The following is a 15,151-nucleotide window of genomic DNA, read 5'->3' as shown; positions in this document are numbered from 1 at the left end:
TAAAAAAAAAAAAACAGGAGTAGAGAGGCCGGGGATATAGCTCAGCGGCATAAGTGCCTGCCTGGCAAGCATAAGGTCCTGAGTTCAATCCCTGGTACTGCAAAAAAAAAAAAAAAGAAGCAGAATGTCCTAAAACAGCACATGTGGCATGTATATTTTTTAAAAAAGAAAATCTCACGCTATTAATAGTTACTCTTCTGGTAGGCTCTTTAGACTATTTCTAAAATGTCCATTTTATACAAATGAGCATGTATTAATACTTGATCATTAGAAAGAAAAATTTTAAGAAAATGAAAATTTTCTCACTGAAGCACAGCACACTTAGAAATTCAAGTATTAACCCTTGCAAGCCTATGTGGTAACCTGCAAAACCAGGAAGTCCAAAATCAAATTTGATTTTAGCTCCAGCTCCATCACCCATTAACAGTGTGACACTGGAAAGTGACTGATCCCCCACACCACGAAGAATCAAGACTAGGAGCAGAAAAGATACCTGAAGCATTAAACACATGAATTTTGAAAGTCAGCAGAAACAAAATTCTCAAGTGCAACAGTCAGAAGCAAACTGAAAGATCTAACACAATTTTTCAATTTAGAGTTGAAGAAACTAAGGCTAGTTAAATTTCAGAGCTATTCATAAAGAGAATCTGATATTTAAACCTGAAAGCACAGCAAAGAAGACTGACTCTGGAATCAAACTACTTAGATTCAATCTAGGATTTATCACTCACAATCAATGGATTCCATCAATAGATTTACCACTCATACCCATGTGACCTGGCAGAATTCCTATGCCCTGTATAAGCCTCACTGACTCCATCCAGGAAATTAGGAGAATACAGCTGGCACAGGGGCACGTGCCTGTAATCTCAGCTACTCTATGGGCTGAGCCAGGAGAATCCCAACTACCTGAGCTCAATCCACAACGACTAAGGCACATACAAACATACACAAAGGGGAGAATACTAGTTCCTACTTCATAGGCTTGTGAAGATTACTGCGAATAATGCAAATAATGCACATACAGTAATTCTTAGCAAACAGAAACTGCTCAATAAATGTAAACTAGTACTGCCATAACCAACAACTCTTTTTCCTGCTATACGGTGATGCCACAGGCCTGAAATCATTTAAAAAGTCATCATTAATAAAAAGTCTGTATGGGGCCAGGGAGACGGCTCAGTGGAGTAAGTGCTTGCCTGGCAAGCGCAAGGGCCTGAGTTCAATTCCCAGTTCCACAAAAAATAAATAAATAAATAGATAGATAGATAGATAGTCTGCAGCTGTATGGTTGTGCAGGGCTGTAATCCCAGCATGAGAAAGAATCACCACAAGCTCAAAGTCAGCCTCAGCTACATAGTGAGTTCAAGGCCAGCTTGGACTACATAGCAAGACCCTGTTTCAATCAATCAATCAATCAATCAATCAATCACCAGTCATAGAGCAAGAGGAAATCTTATAGCTTAAAATCTCTGGGTAAGTACAAATAGCTACAAAAATTAAATATTATAAAGGCTTTGCATAAGATGGAATTACAAAATAAAGATGGAATTACCTTTCTTTAAAAAAAAACATAATTAATTGTAACCTAACTTGAGAAACAGAATAATTCTAGTTATCTGACATAGAATTCTACATATCAATGTGAGTTTCTTAAAGAAGACTTATTTAATATGAAAGCTAAACTTAAAAAAAAAAAAAAAGTACTTCACAAGTATTTCAGGAGTGTGTCATTCACCCACATTTATTTTCTGGTGTTTGTTTTGTTTTTATTTTTTGGGCCGCTCAGGTTGCTTTCAGGGCAGGTCTGGTTTGACTTGAGGATGAGGGGATCAATCCACAGCATCCTGAGCCTCACTGCTTTGTTTCAGCAGGCACTTAAACACCTGAGCTAATGGGCAGGACCCCTGTTTTGTTTTGTTTTGTTTTTGGATGAGTGTCTCACTATGTATTTCAGGCTGACCTTGAACTCATTATGTGGTCCAGACAATCCTAGAAGTAATGGAGATCCACCTAATTCAGCCTCCTAAGTGATGGGATTAAAGTTGAGCTCCATTATCCATTTTCAGTGCTGGGGAATCAAACCCAGAACTTCACCCACTGAGAAGTGCTCCACCACTGAGCCACAGCCCCTCAGCTCTAAGCACCATTTTTTTTTTTTTAAATATGGAACACTTCACACATTTGTATGTCATCCTTGCACAGGGTCCATGCTAATCTTCTCTGTATCTTTCCAATTTTAGTATATGTGCTGCCAAACCAAGCACTCAACACCATTTTTTAAAGCATGTCATAAAGACTACAAAAGCAAAAATAGGCAATGGGCACATATTAAACTATGGCAATTGTGCATAGCAAAAGAAGCAACAGAGTGAAGAGACAACCTACAGAAAGGAGGTGATGGCATGGGGGCACATGCCTATAATCCCAGCACTTGACAGGCTGAGGCAGAAGGACAGCTACGACTTAGGCCAGTTTGCACTACAAGGCGAGTACATGAGTTCAAGGCCAGCCTGAACTACACAACAGGGGAGCACTGTCAAAAAAGACAAAATACCCCCCCAAAACCAAAACTTTAAAAGGGGAGTGGGGAAATGCTGTATTTGTAAACTATTAATATTCATTTGACAAAGGATTAAATTCTAGCCAGGGGAGTGGTACATACCTGCAATCCCAGCACTCAGGAGGCTGAGGCAAGGGGATCATTAAGAACTTGAGGCCAGCTAGACTGTACAGTAAATTCAAGATCACCCTGAGAGCCTGGATCATACAGTGAGACCCTGTCTAAAAAAAAAAAAAAAAAAAAAGCCCATAAGTTAAGGCTTGTGGCAGTACTGGAGATAGGGACATGTCCTCCATGGGGACTACAGGACCATCTCCTCTCACCCCATTTGCAGTCATGAGATGAGAAGTTCTGCTCTACTACATGCTCCCTGCCATGATCTGCTGCCTTGCTGTAGGCCCAAAGCAACAGCCAACAAACCACAGAATGAGCCCTGAAAACCATGAGTCAAACCATCTATCTCTCTTTACAGACTGATCTTCTTAGTTATTTTTGTTACAGTAACTGAAGACTGACACAATGTGCAGGGAAAGGGATAAACACACCAGTGTTGGCTGCATGCCAACTTTTTGGGCTTTTTTGATACTGAGAGTCAAACTCAGGACCTTGTACTTGCCAAGCAGGCACTGTGTGGCTGAGCTACATCCCTGGCTTTTGTTTTGTTTTTATAGACAGAGTTTTCATTATGTAGTTTAGACTAGCCTTGAACTCATGGTGATTCTCCTGTCTCAGCTTCCTGAGTACTGGGATTACAGGTGTGCACCATCATGCCCGGTCCACACACCCACATTTTTTTTTTACTGTATTATTCAAAATAGCTAAAATATAGTAATCAATGTAGATGCCCATCAATATATAAGTAGTTAATGTGGGATATATACACAAAGAAAGGGCTGGGGAGAGAGCTCAGTGGTCTAACTGCCTGCTTGGCAAGTGCAAAGACTCAGGTTTGATCCCTGGTACCACATGTTATGCCAGCCCAGTCACAGAAACCAGGCATGGCGGCACACACCCATAATCCCAGCTCTGGGAGGCTGAGAAAGGAGGATCACTACAAGTATGAGCTGCATAGCAAGATCCTGTACCAAAAAAATAAATACTTAAACAATTCAAAAAAATACACAAAGAAATATTCAGCCCCAAACCCATGTTTATCCATGACCAGATACACTAGTATATGCCTGGAGTCCCAGCTACAGTCACTTGAACCCAAGAATTTCAAGCTAGAGTAAGCAACACAGTGAGACTGTCTAAAACAAAAATGAGCTGGGCATGGTGACACATGTCATGAGAGGCTGAGGCTGGAGGACTATTATAAGTTCCACACCAGCCTGGGCTACAAAGTGAGCTCAAGACCAGCCTGAGTTGCATAGTGACAGCCTGTATCAAAAATAAATAAATAAATAAATAAATAAATAAATAAATAAGGAAAAATGATAACTTGCAGCAAAATGAACAAAGCTGGTGGATGTCATGTCAAGCAAAGTGACAGACAACGCATTCTCACATGAGGATACTAGTAACAGTCAATGTTCGTATCCTGTGAATGCACTACAGTGATGACTACAGACTGGGACACAGCGAGGACAGAGGGAGGGTAGGTGATGGCTACAGCTGCAAGGCTCCACAGCACAGTGGGACAACTGCACTTCACAGTGAACTATTACAGCCTGTACTAATAGCTAGAAGAGAGAAGTGTGCAGGCCTCAAATACAAAGTAATGAGGAAGGGATGGGAACATTAGCTTTTCTGCTATAACCACACATTGTATGCATATATTGAAATGTCATAAACATGTATAATTATATGGTAATTTAAAACCTTTAGGGCCAGGGAGATAGCTCAGTGGCATAAGTGCCTGCCTGGCAAGCACAAGGTCCCAAGTTCAATCCCAAGCACCGAAAAATAAATAAATCAATAAATAAAAATTAAAAATAAAACCTTTAAAAAGTGTAAGGTGATGGAAATGGTCACTAACCTGATTTGAACATTACACACCATTCCCATATTGAATTATTGTACAGAATTTCACAGGCAGGCACTGTACCACTGTGTTATATCCCCGATTCATACAGTACTTCACAAATAAGTACTACTAAAATCATGGTTAAGAAAAAAGTTTTAAAATGAAAATGTCATGGACTTATGCAATTGTTTATTGTTGATACTATCAATACAGTGTGGGAAGAAACTTGGAAACTTGTGAAAAGTAACTGATAAAGGGCTAGGGACACAGCACAGAGGGACAGCACCTGCCTGACAAGTGTCAGGTCCTGAGCTCAATTTCTGGCACTAAAAAATAGAAAAATAACTGGTAAGACAAACTATCCTATCAGGATTAATTACATCAACACAAGGAAAACCAAATTATAGTGTATCATTAGGCAATCTTTAAAGTACAGAGGTTGCACCAACAAAATAAAACCCTACAATCTCTGTTTAATCTTATAAAACCAACTTGTCCATACTCAGATGGTATTTATATGTGACTGAAATACGAAGGCCTTTTGTTGGTGGTGATGTCGGCTTCGCTGCCTAGAACCCAAAACCAGAGCCTTGCGTGTGCTGAGCAGCTACACCAGCCCGTGCAGCAGAGTGTGCGTGTCTGCACGCGCGCGCATGGATATGCGCATGCGCACATGGATACACTCTTGCACGCGTGCTTGTCTACACACAACACTCCAAAACACCAGAGTACAGCTGTCTGAAGCACTTACCTTCTACCTCTAAATTTTTTGATTGTCTTGAAATGCTAAGCATCAAAATATAAGGATTTCACAACTGATAAAACGACTTATAAAAACAAAGTGCAGCTGGGCAGGTAGTAAACAGTGCAGGGTAGTAGCGAGCCTGTAACTCCAGCACTTGGGAGGCTGAGGCAGATGGATCACCATGAATTCAAGGCCAGCCTGAACTGCATAGTGAGACTCCGTCTCAAAAAGAACCCCCCCCAAGAAAAAAGGAATAGGAGGAGGCGAAATTTCAAGTTTGTTGGTTAGTACAAGGCTGTAATTCCTGCAAACTAAGTAATTGAGAAAGGAGGATTTCAAATTTGAATCCTACCTGGGGAATTTAAAACAAAAGGGGTTAGGGATGTAGCTCAGTGAGAAAGCTGTGGGTTCATCCCTACTACCAAAACCAACCAAACAAAAGAATCAAAAGAACAGAAAGTGTCCTGTCCAGAGGATAGATATTTACATTACCACCTCTCCTCACAAGTTAGAAACTTAATTCACGAGAACTCAGGAATACTATAAATAGATCTCACAGCCCCTACATCACTCTTTATAAGGTACATATAAAGCTCTATCTTAACATAAAACACCACAGTGGAACTATTATAAGGAAGTTTTCTTAGTTAATAGACTCACTGTTAGCATTCAGAAGAACAATGACATTCTTGCGAAGGATAAGAAATGTTGAAGTCAGCAGGGGAGACAGCTCAGCAGGTCTAAGCACAAGGATCCAGGTCTGAACCCTGGTACCGCGTGTTGTGCCCGCCCTGGAACCCTAGGCACACTACGCTGGCCACCAAAACCAGATGCGTGGTGGCATACGCTTGTGATCCCAGCACTGGGGAGGCTGGAGGATCACTATGGAGCTGTGTAGTGAGACCCTGTACCAAAAAAAAAAAAAAAAGACATGCTGAAGTCACATCATTTCAGTACAGAAGCACAAACTGTCACTAAACAGAAACAGAGGATTAAGCTTAAGATCTGGTGATTCCTGTGCTGGGGATTGAAAGTCTAGTGTTCAATCCCTAGCACAGGAAACAAAAATGTGGTGCTGCTGCTGCGGTGGCACTAAATATACATATACAGGCGGGGTTATACCGCATGTCTTTTACAAATCTACATCCACAAAATCTGAACCCTTAGCAAAACAGCTATCAAGAGAAGCAGCATGTAAACACTGATTTGTTTTCCAAGTGTGCCAGGCAGTTCATGCTATCCTATTTTTAGTTAACTTCTTGATTTCTCAAGGCCAAGAAAACCACAAGATCTAAAGTAAGAATCACTGTCACGATGACACCAGTAGTCAGATAGTTTTCTATTCTTGACTAACTTTCATACCCCCCTATGTGTTTCATCAAATCTTTAGAAACACACAAATACCAGGTTCCACAAGAGTTCCACAAATCACATGAAGCAAAAAAATAAAAATAGCAGCATTTTGTAAATATACATAAACACACACACACAGAGGGAAAAAAAATCTAGCCCGCCCATCTCTGCAAAAACTGAAACATTTAATATAGGAATGAAAGAGTATAGGTCCTTGTCCCTAGCCTTAATCTATGAAAAGAACTTAAATCAGCTCAAATCCACCAATCATGGCAGTTTTTAAAAATAACTTTACAAAGAATTTAGTAGAATCTAGAACTGTGTTCATATCTTATACAAGCCAGTTTGATATCCAAAAAGAATCAAAGCTACATAAGCTTTACATTTGAAAGTGAATTCAGTTCTGGCAGTGCATACCTGTAATTCCAACACTCAAGAGGCTCCATTAGTGGGTGCAAGGCCAGTCCTACATAGCAAGACCCAGTCTCCAAAAATTTTCATTAAAAAGTGAATTTAACCTTCATTAACAATATTCCAGCATATGAAGAATGAAGAGAGTAGAGCTAGAAGACTGGAAAAAATCCCCATACTAGGTTTGTCCAACTACTAACAACACATATTACACCAGGCTTCTTGGAAGTACAAAAAATCTTGAAAGAATAGCAAGTTAATATGGCATTTTTATAAGACAAAACAGTATTCATTAGAACATCTGTGATTCAATAGTTTTTTTTCAATAGTTTTTCAAAAGCAGTATTTAAATTTAAATTCGCAGAAGAGCCATGAAAATGTCTCCATTATATCGAAGTTCTGAGGATCTGATAATTAACAAAATAAACACATTTACAAACAACTCTGCACTATAAATAAAAGCCTGCAGCATGAAGAGTTTACCACTGACACCAAAACTGACTTATTTAAGCAGGCCTCCAACTTCTGCCTCTGCAGGATGGCTGCTTCTGAATTGTAAGCATGCTTCACTATAACAACACTGATTTTCTTTATAACTAAGTGGCTATGAGAACTGAGAAAGGGAAATGAAAATAAGATAATTATGAGGCATGTCCATCTAATTGTACAACCCTATCTAACAGTTTCTCTTGAGTTTTGCAATAGCATTGTTACGTTAATAGAGTTCTTGTGTTTCTGTTCAGTTCAGCAAATTTTTATGTGCCAAGGTCTTTATTCAGAGCCAAGGATAAATGTTCTCTAGGGGACCTCAGTTACTATTACATAACTTCATTAAGTTGAAGAAGAGGAAGCTAATTTAATCTGAAAGGAAAGCTAAGAATTCACCTCCCTTTGAAAAAATATTGACTAGGGAGATAGCTCAGCAGCATAAGCGCCTACCTGGCAAGCACAAGGTCCAGAGTTCCATTCCCTGGAACCGCAAAAACAAAAATTTTCCAACAATCATTTGAAGGCACGACATATACTCTATATACATAAACTTGAAAGGTTATTGCAATTAATAATCATCACATGAGGATTAAATGATACAGTAGCAAATATTTGATTAAAAGCAGCAGCCAGGCATGGTGACCCATTCCTGTAATCCCAAGACTTGAAAGGCTGAGTGAGGGAAGAGGACCACTGTGAGTTCAAGATCAGCTGCACTATATACTGAGACCCTGTCTCAAAAAATATACAAATAAATAAATGTGGCCAACAACTTTGCAAAAATCTGTACTTAGGAAAAAAAAAAAAACTGTAGGGGTCTGGGAGATAGCTTGGCATCTAAGCACCTACTTGGCAAGCGCAAGGACCTGGGTTCTACCCCTGTAACCACATGCCATGCTGGCCCTGCGCCCAGCTGGCCAGGGAAACTGGGCATGGTAGCGCACACTTGTAATCAGCGCTGGGGAAGCTGAGACAGAAGGATCACTACGAGTAGGAGCTGTGTAATGAAACCCTGTACCAAATAAATAAATGAATAAATAAAAGATTAAAAACAACAAAAAGAAAAAACTGTAGAAGTGAAACACTGTATGGGAAATGCTTAGCTAAACTCCAAGACTGGGCTGGTGAAATGGCTCAGTGGTCTAAAGCACCTACTTAGAACAAGCTAAGCTAAGCAAACCACAGGGACCGCGGTTCAATCCCCAGCACCACATGCCAGCCAGCCCCGCCCCCTGGTGGGCTGAGTTGGCCGCACACAAAATAAAAATAAATAAAATTAAAAAAAAAAAAAACCTTTAAAAAAAATAAACTCCAAGACTTCATGGAGCCATGCTATAATCTAACTATTACTAAAGAAAGTCAATTTACTTCATCTAAAATCAATACAAATTGTTTTTAGTTTTTGGTTTTGGTTTTTTGAAAGAAGGTTTCACTATGCACTTCAGGTGGTCTTGAACTCATTATGTAATCCAGGCTGGCCTTGACTCCTCCTGCCTCAGCCTCCCAAGTGCTGGATGACAAGTGTGCACCACCACACCTGACTAGAGTGAATATAAATTTTGAATTCATTATTTTTCTGCTCCAATTATGTTTTCAGTACTCTGCCTTCTATAAAAAGCATCTCTGTACTCACCTGTCCCAGTTAGCTGCCCACTACAACCATTTTTCACCCTTACTTTTCTAGATCACTCTCCTAAAAATATTTATACATTATCTGCAAAGTAGCACGTGACTATTTCTGCAAGTCGATCAAAAGTAGGCCTCAAGTTTTCAAGAGGTAATTCCAATCCCGGAATTACCAGTGAGAGGAAGATCTGGTAGACTCCTGGGCAGCTGCAGAACTTCATCTCTATTCACCATATTGGCCATATTTTCACCCTATGGCCAATACATATAACAACTCCTGCTGTGAACGTGTTGTCAAGTCAAACTGAGCATATGTAACACACAAGTGTCCAAATGCCTCCTGAGTTTTAAAATTAAAAGGTAATCCCGGCATAATGAAGGCTGAGGCTGGCGGAAATTAAGTGCGAATATATTAAATTTTCTTTTCTGCATTTAAACTCGTCTGACACTGAAATCTATTTAAGGGAAAAATACAAAAACGCTGAAGTGCAGCCTACTATTAGAGAAGAAATCCAAATGATATCTTTATTTTCAGAAGCACTCCTTGCACTACCGTCTGCAAGCATCACTTCCTCTCCAAGACTCCCCCCAGACCTGCAAGCAAATCAGTGATGAACACCGCCCCTCTTTCAGATTCTTAAAAGAATCACCGTCCACAAAGAGCAGAGCCCTACAATCCCAGCGCCCTGGCTCTGGGCTCTGCCTCGAGAAACACCAACCTGTAAAATTGCCAAAATCCTAAATGCGATCCCCAAGGGCTCCTTTTCTTTCCTAACCACATCTCCCTTTCCGATGCTTCGCTCCAGCCTTCAGGCCAGAGGACTTCCCACCCAACAGTCGCCCTCAGGACCCTCCCCGTCAACCCAGACTCCTGCTCCGCGCCGCCGCCGCCGCCACCTGCCCGGGGGCTGTCAGTCCCAGCCGGTGTCTCGCTCTCGCCCTCACCCGGGGAGCCACACCGGCCCCGGGCCTGCTCCTCGGGTCCCCCATCCCTACCCCCACGCCCTCAGCATCTCTTCCTTCCTCCCTCGCGGCTCTCCACCCAAGCCCTCGCCCCGCTCGGCCCCCGGCCCTCACCCCCGGCGCCGCCGCCCCCAGGCCTCCGGCTCCACAATCTCCATTTCCTCCGGATTCCATCGCAGAGCGGCCTTGCCGGCTGCTCAACCGTCTCCCCCTCCGGCTCCCGGCCATTCCGCAGCCCCCCGCTCCGCCCCAACGCCCCACTCACCCTTGCTGCAGGCGCCCCCCAGTCTCCCCTCGCCTCAGCCTCGGTGCCCGCTCACCTCCGCAGTGGAACTCGGGATCCCCGGACACACCTCCGAGTCGGCGTCCGAGGCGCCGCCGGAGTTCGGCGTCCGCTGCTCCTCGCCAGAGTAAAGCGCTTCGCACGGCGGGGGCGGGGCCCGGGGCGGGGCCCAGGGCGGGGAGCCTGCGGGGAGGCGGAGGCGGTGGCGGCTGCGCGCAGGCATCGCTCCGGCCCCCTCGCCGCCGCGCCGGCAGCTGCTCGGAGCCAACCCGGAACTGACCCGGGAGGCGGGGCCCTCGGACGGGAGGCGGAATGGTACTGGCGAAGGGGCGGGGCCAACACCGGAAGGGACACTGAATTCCAGAAGGCCGGGAGGGAAACAGCAGCAGGAGAGCCCGAGAGTTCCTATGCCTGACTCGAGGCCGACCAGGAGAACTGGGAAGAGTGGGGAACTTGAGGGCTTGGTAAATAGGGTAGGGTTTAGAAGGCTGTCCTGATTCCTTGAGAGGGACCAGCGCCTCTTCAAGAGCCAACTGTCAGTGATCAATGCTGGCATTCTCTGCTTCTTTTGACAGTGTCTATGCCAAATGCTAAATAATTACTCAATCTCATTTCAGCTCTACAAAGTAGATCATACATCGCAGAGAGACCAGGAAACCTATTGCCTGACAGGTTGTGACCAGAGTTTTAGGGCAAAATCCAGTTCCCGGGTCCCAGAAGACCAGGTTCAGCCGCCTGTCCAGTAACTCCACTCAAAGAGCAGTGGCAAAGGGCAGGAAAGGAGCTTTAATTAACAAGGCCATGCTGCAAAGTCTGGACTAAAAGACTCAGGATGTGTCATTAAGAGGCTGGTAGACGCTTGGTCGTGGAGAAAAGGGGAACAAAAGCTGGAAGTTGGCAAAGCTGGTGGCATAGGTCACCATGGTCAAATTCTTAGCCTGGTTAGTGGGTGTCTCCAGACAGATTCTGGGCCATCATTGACCGAGGGACAATTTGGTTCCCATCCTGAGCTAGGGACACTTGCTTGGAGGGGCAGCTTCAGATCCTACCATCAAGTGGGGTAACTGCTCCCATATGAGGGGTGACCTCATCATGAGGTGGTTTTTGAGGTTCTGTTTCCCTAGAATCTGAGATGGCTGCAGGTTTAGATCAATGACTAGAGACTTCTGGCTCACTATAAGAGGTCAGGAACTGCACATTGTAAAAGCTAGCAATTGGATGACTTTCAAATCCTAAGAATTACTTTATTAACTCTTCTCTTGGTGTCCTCAGTCTTGAAAGGGGGGAGGGTGAGAGAAGTTAGGTACATTTAGGGCTGTACGCCTTGTAATTCAGATACTCCTTAAGTGATTAGCATGTCCATGTGCAGACCTGAGCAGAGACTGGACCCGAAGTTCTAAAGTAATAAGGGAGACAAATAAAATGAAGGCAGAGGTGCCAAGTTATGTCCTACATTTTGTTACCCATTGATTACGTGCAGGTACAACATTTAAATCCCTCTTGCTAACTCACAGTTACTGTGTGTCCAAGCTGCTATTCCAGACCAAATCTGTCTAACATTGATATAGGGGAAATATAACGCCCAACCTGCTAGATGTCCAAAATGCTGAGCCTATGTTCTCTATAAACGAGGAATGAGAGCCAGTGAGAGCTCATCGAACTAAGTGCCTGCTTTAGCAAGCACAGGGACCAGGGAACGATCCCCATTTCACACACCCTGCCAACCCCGCCTTCGGGCACGCTGAGCTGCGACCAAGTCCAGGCATGGTGGCACAAGCCTATAATCCCAGTACTGGGGAGGCTGAAAACAGGAGGATCACTGCATGTCCGAGCTGCATAGTGAGACCCTGTATCAAATACATAAATGGGGGGGGGGACAAGGAATGAATTCTAGAAACAATGGAGTTTAAGAGTAAGAAGGATTTATTGAGAGAAAGTGTTAGTGATATCGAGGAATGAAACTCCCAACCTGAGAGGTATCTTGGATGAGTTCATGTTCTCTAAAACCGAAGAATGAATTTTAGGAACAAACGGAGATTAAGAGCGAATATATTTATTGGAGGAAAGAAAGCTTCTGTCTGAGAGAGGGACAGAAGGGGGACCTGAGTGAGTTGCCCCAGAATCTGCCTCTTCCAGGGATTTTTATAGAGTAAAACCATGTTTGAGGTGGGTCTAAGGTGGAAAACATGGGAACTCAGGTGGGCATGAGGTGGGACAAAACTATGGTCAACCAATGAGATTACAAGCACCAGTGCTCAGGTAAAATTGATTAAATCCAGGACCAAATGGGGAAGCAAGTCACATAGCAAGTGGGCCTGAATATAAAACAGGTTTACCAGGTAGCCAGTAGCAGTTGGATTAGTGAATTTTCCTGGCTTCCTCAAGGTGATGATCAATCCCCGATGCTTGTCTTTAAGGAGGTAAACATTTGTTCAATCTTTGGTCTTGAGGCCGGGCCCACAACGGGAACACACTTCTCTCTCACAGTTGCAAGGTATCTTTCTGTCTCCTTGAGGGCCTGGCCCTGTCTGAGTGCCTATATTTCTATATAATTCAACTGCCTACAGCAGGATGAGTTCGTGTCTCTAAAACTGAAGAATGTGTTTTAGGAACAAATAGAGGTTAAGAGCAGAATATATTTATTGGGAAAAAGAAAGCTTCTGTCTGAGAGAGGGACAAAAGGGGGACCTGAACGGATTGCCCCAGCAGTCTGCTGTTTCTAGGTATTTTTATAGAGCAAAACCATGTGGTGAGGTGAGTCTAAGGTGGAAAATATGACAGAGGTGCACAGGAGGTGGTTGACACTACTATGGTCAACCAATAAGGTTACAGGCACAATAGCTCAGGTAAAACTGATGAAATCCAGGACCAAATGGGGACGCGAGTCACGTAGCAAGGGAGCATGAATAGAACAGGAGCTTATCTGGTAGCCAGTAGCGGTTGGATTAGTGACTTCCTGGCTTCCTCAAGGTGATGATCAATCCCCGATGCTTGTCTTTAGGGAGGTAAATATTTGTTCGATCTTTGATCTCTAGGTCTGGCCCACAGCAGGTGTCTGTCTCTCTCACAGCTGCAAGGTATCTTGTCTTCCATGCTGTCTCCTTGATGGTCTAGCCCTGTCTGACTGCCTATAATATTTCTGTCTAATTCAGCTGCCCACCAATAGCTTCTGAACCACGATGGTGATCACCTAACATGGCTGAAGCCCAAAAACAACAGCTTATCTTCCCGGTGCCCACCTCCTCCTTTAGCCCCACCCTGGCCTTTTCCCTTTCCTGATCCACAAGGGAAACCCCAATTGGCTCCTTATGTGCCACTGAACCTGCCCCTCAAACTCTGCCCCTGGTGAAAGTCTGTAAAATCCCAGCTGCCCTTTGCCTCAGGTCAGAGGGCCCCTGCCATCTTCCTGCTCTCCGTGTCCTCAATAAAGGCCTTTCTTTATTCCTGCTTCTCTGCTGTGAAAAAAAAAAAAAAAAAAAAAAACAAAAAACCAGAAATTTTCTAAGAAGGACAGAAAGAGGCCCAGAAGGAGGGTAGCCCACTAACCTGTCTTCTCAAAGGTGTTTATTGAGCAAAGCCACAAGGTGAGGCGGGTTTAAGGTGGAACACAACTATAACCCACCAATAAGATTATAAGTACAGTCACTGAGGTAATATTGAGCCAATGGAAAGATCATAGGATGGGCATGAGGCGGGACAAAACTATGGTCAACCAATAGGATTACAACAAGTACAGTGGTGGTATCAAATGGAAGTGAGTCACACAGCAAGCAAGTGTATAGGACAAGGACTATCCTGGGAGCAGTGCGTTAAAGAGGTTTGGCCCTCCTCCTAAGGTGACTGATGTCCATTTAGAGTGCCAACCACTGCTGTTCGTCCTCAGGAGAAGTATACAGTGAGTTCTTTCTTTTCTTTTTTTTTTTTAAATTTTTTATTTTATTTTATTTTATTTTATTTTATTTTACATTTACTGTGTGTGTGTGTGGCCAGCTCAGCCCACCAGGGGGCGGGGCTGGCTGGCATGTGGTGCTGGGGGATTGAACCGCGGTCCCTGTGCTTTAGCCAAGCTTGTTCTAAGTAGGTGCTTTAGACCACTGAGCCATCTCTCCAGCCCAGTTCTTTCTTTTCTTCAAGCCTGGCCTTCAGTGAATGTGCCACCAGCCACAATTATCTTCTGCATTGACCTCTCGAGCACTCAGCCCTGACTGCCTACCATATTTCTACCTAACTTAGCTATCTATAATAACATCAGAACCTATATTTTCACTCTACTGTTTTACCCCACTCTGAGGAAAGATCCCAGCCAGCCCAAGCCTAGCACTGGCACAAACCAGTTCCAAAGCCGGCTGCAACCAGGGCTCTTGCCCCTGCTTGGCCTTGCTGGCCCCCATAATGCCATGAGAACTTCATGAACATGGCAGGAGCAGGTCCTGGGTTGGTGGAGCGCACACTGCTTCCACTGGGGCCCTAGGATAGCCTTTCCTCAAGAGCCCAGGGGAAGCTGGGGACCTGCCCATCAGAGCTTATGCCCCTGCAAGCTCCAGCAGGGCTTCCAGGAAGTCAGGAGACACAAGGAAAGTTACCTCATCCCACCCCCCACCCCACCCCACAACCAGCTCTCGCAAAAAAAAAAACAAGTCCATCTTTCCTCAGTTCCTCTCTGAGGCCAAAAGCCTCTGGCCCCTGGAATCTTCTGTACATCCAAGATAACTGTGGGTTTTGAAGCAGAGTTCTAGGAATCAGTATTTGGGT

General features: G+C 43.9%; 1 protein-coding gene and 1 non-coding gene across 5 annotated transcripts in view; both read right to left on the bottom strand.

The window, feature by feature from the left end:
• Positions 1-10,557, bottom strand: part of Samd8 (sterile alpha motif domain containing 8) — a 94,626-nt gene extending 84,069 nt beyond the window's left edge. Inside the window, exons 1-2 of one of the 4 annotated variants that reach the window (XM_023718862.1) lie at positions 10,437-10,507; positions 2,666-2,780 (exon numbers count right to left, since the gene is read on the bottom strand). The gene's annotated coding sequence lies outside the window, so the exon portion shown is untranslated. Of the gene's footprint in view, positions 1-2,665; positions 2,781-10,381 lie in introns of all 4 variants that reach the window. The other 3 variants (XM_023718868.1, XM_004624040.3, XM_004624039.2) reach the window with 3 other exon arrangements.
• LOC111818713 lies at positions 2,161-2,267 on the bottom strand. The gene has a single exon (XR_002822626.1). It is a non-coding gene; the product is annotated as a U6 spliceosomal RNA (small nuclear RNA).
• Positions 10,558-15,151: the final 4,594 nt, after the last annotated feature.

This window comes from Octodon degus, unplaced genomic scaffold, assembly GCF_000260255.1.
Source record: "Octodon degus isolate 3935 unplaced genomic scaffold, OctDeg1.0 scaffold00005, whole genome shotgun sequence".
Lineage (NCBI taxonomy): Eukaryota > Metazoa > Chordata > Mammalia > Rodentia > Octodontidae > Octodon > Octodon degus.
Note: the sequence above shows the minus strand (reverse complement) of the source record. Positions and strands in the feature narration are given on the sequence as shown.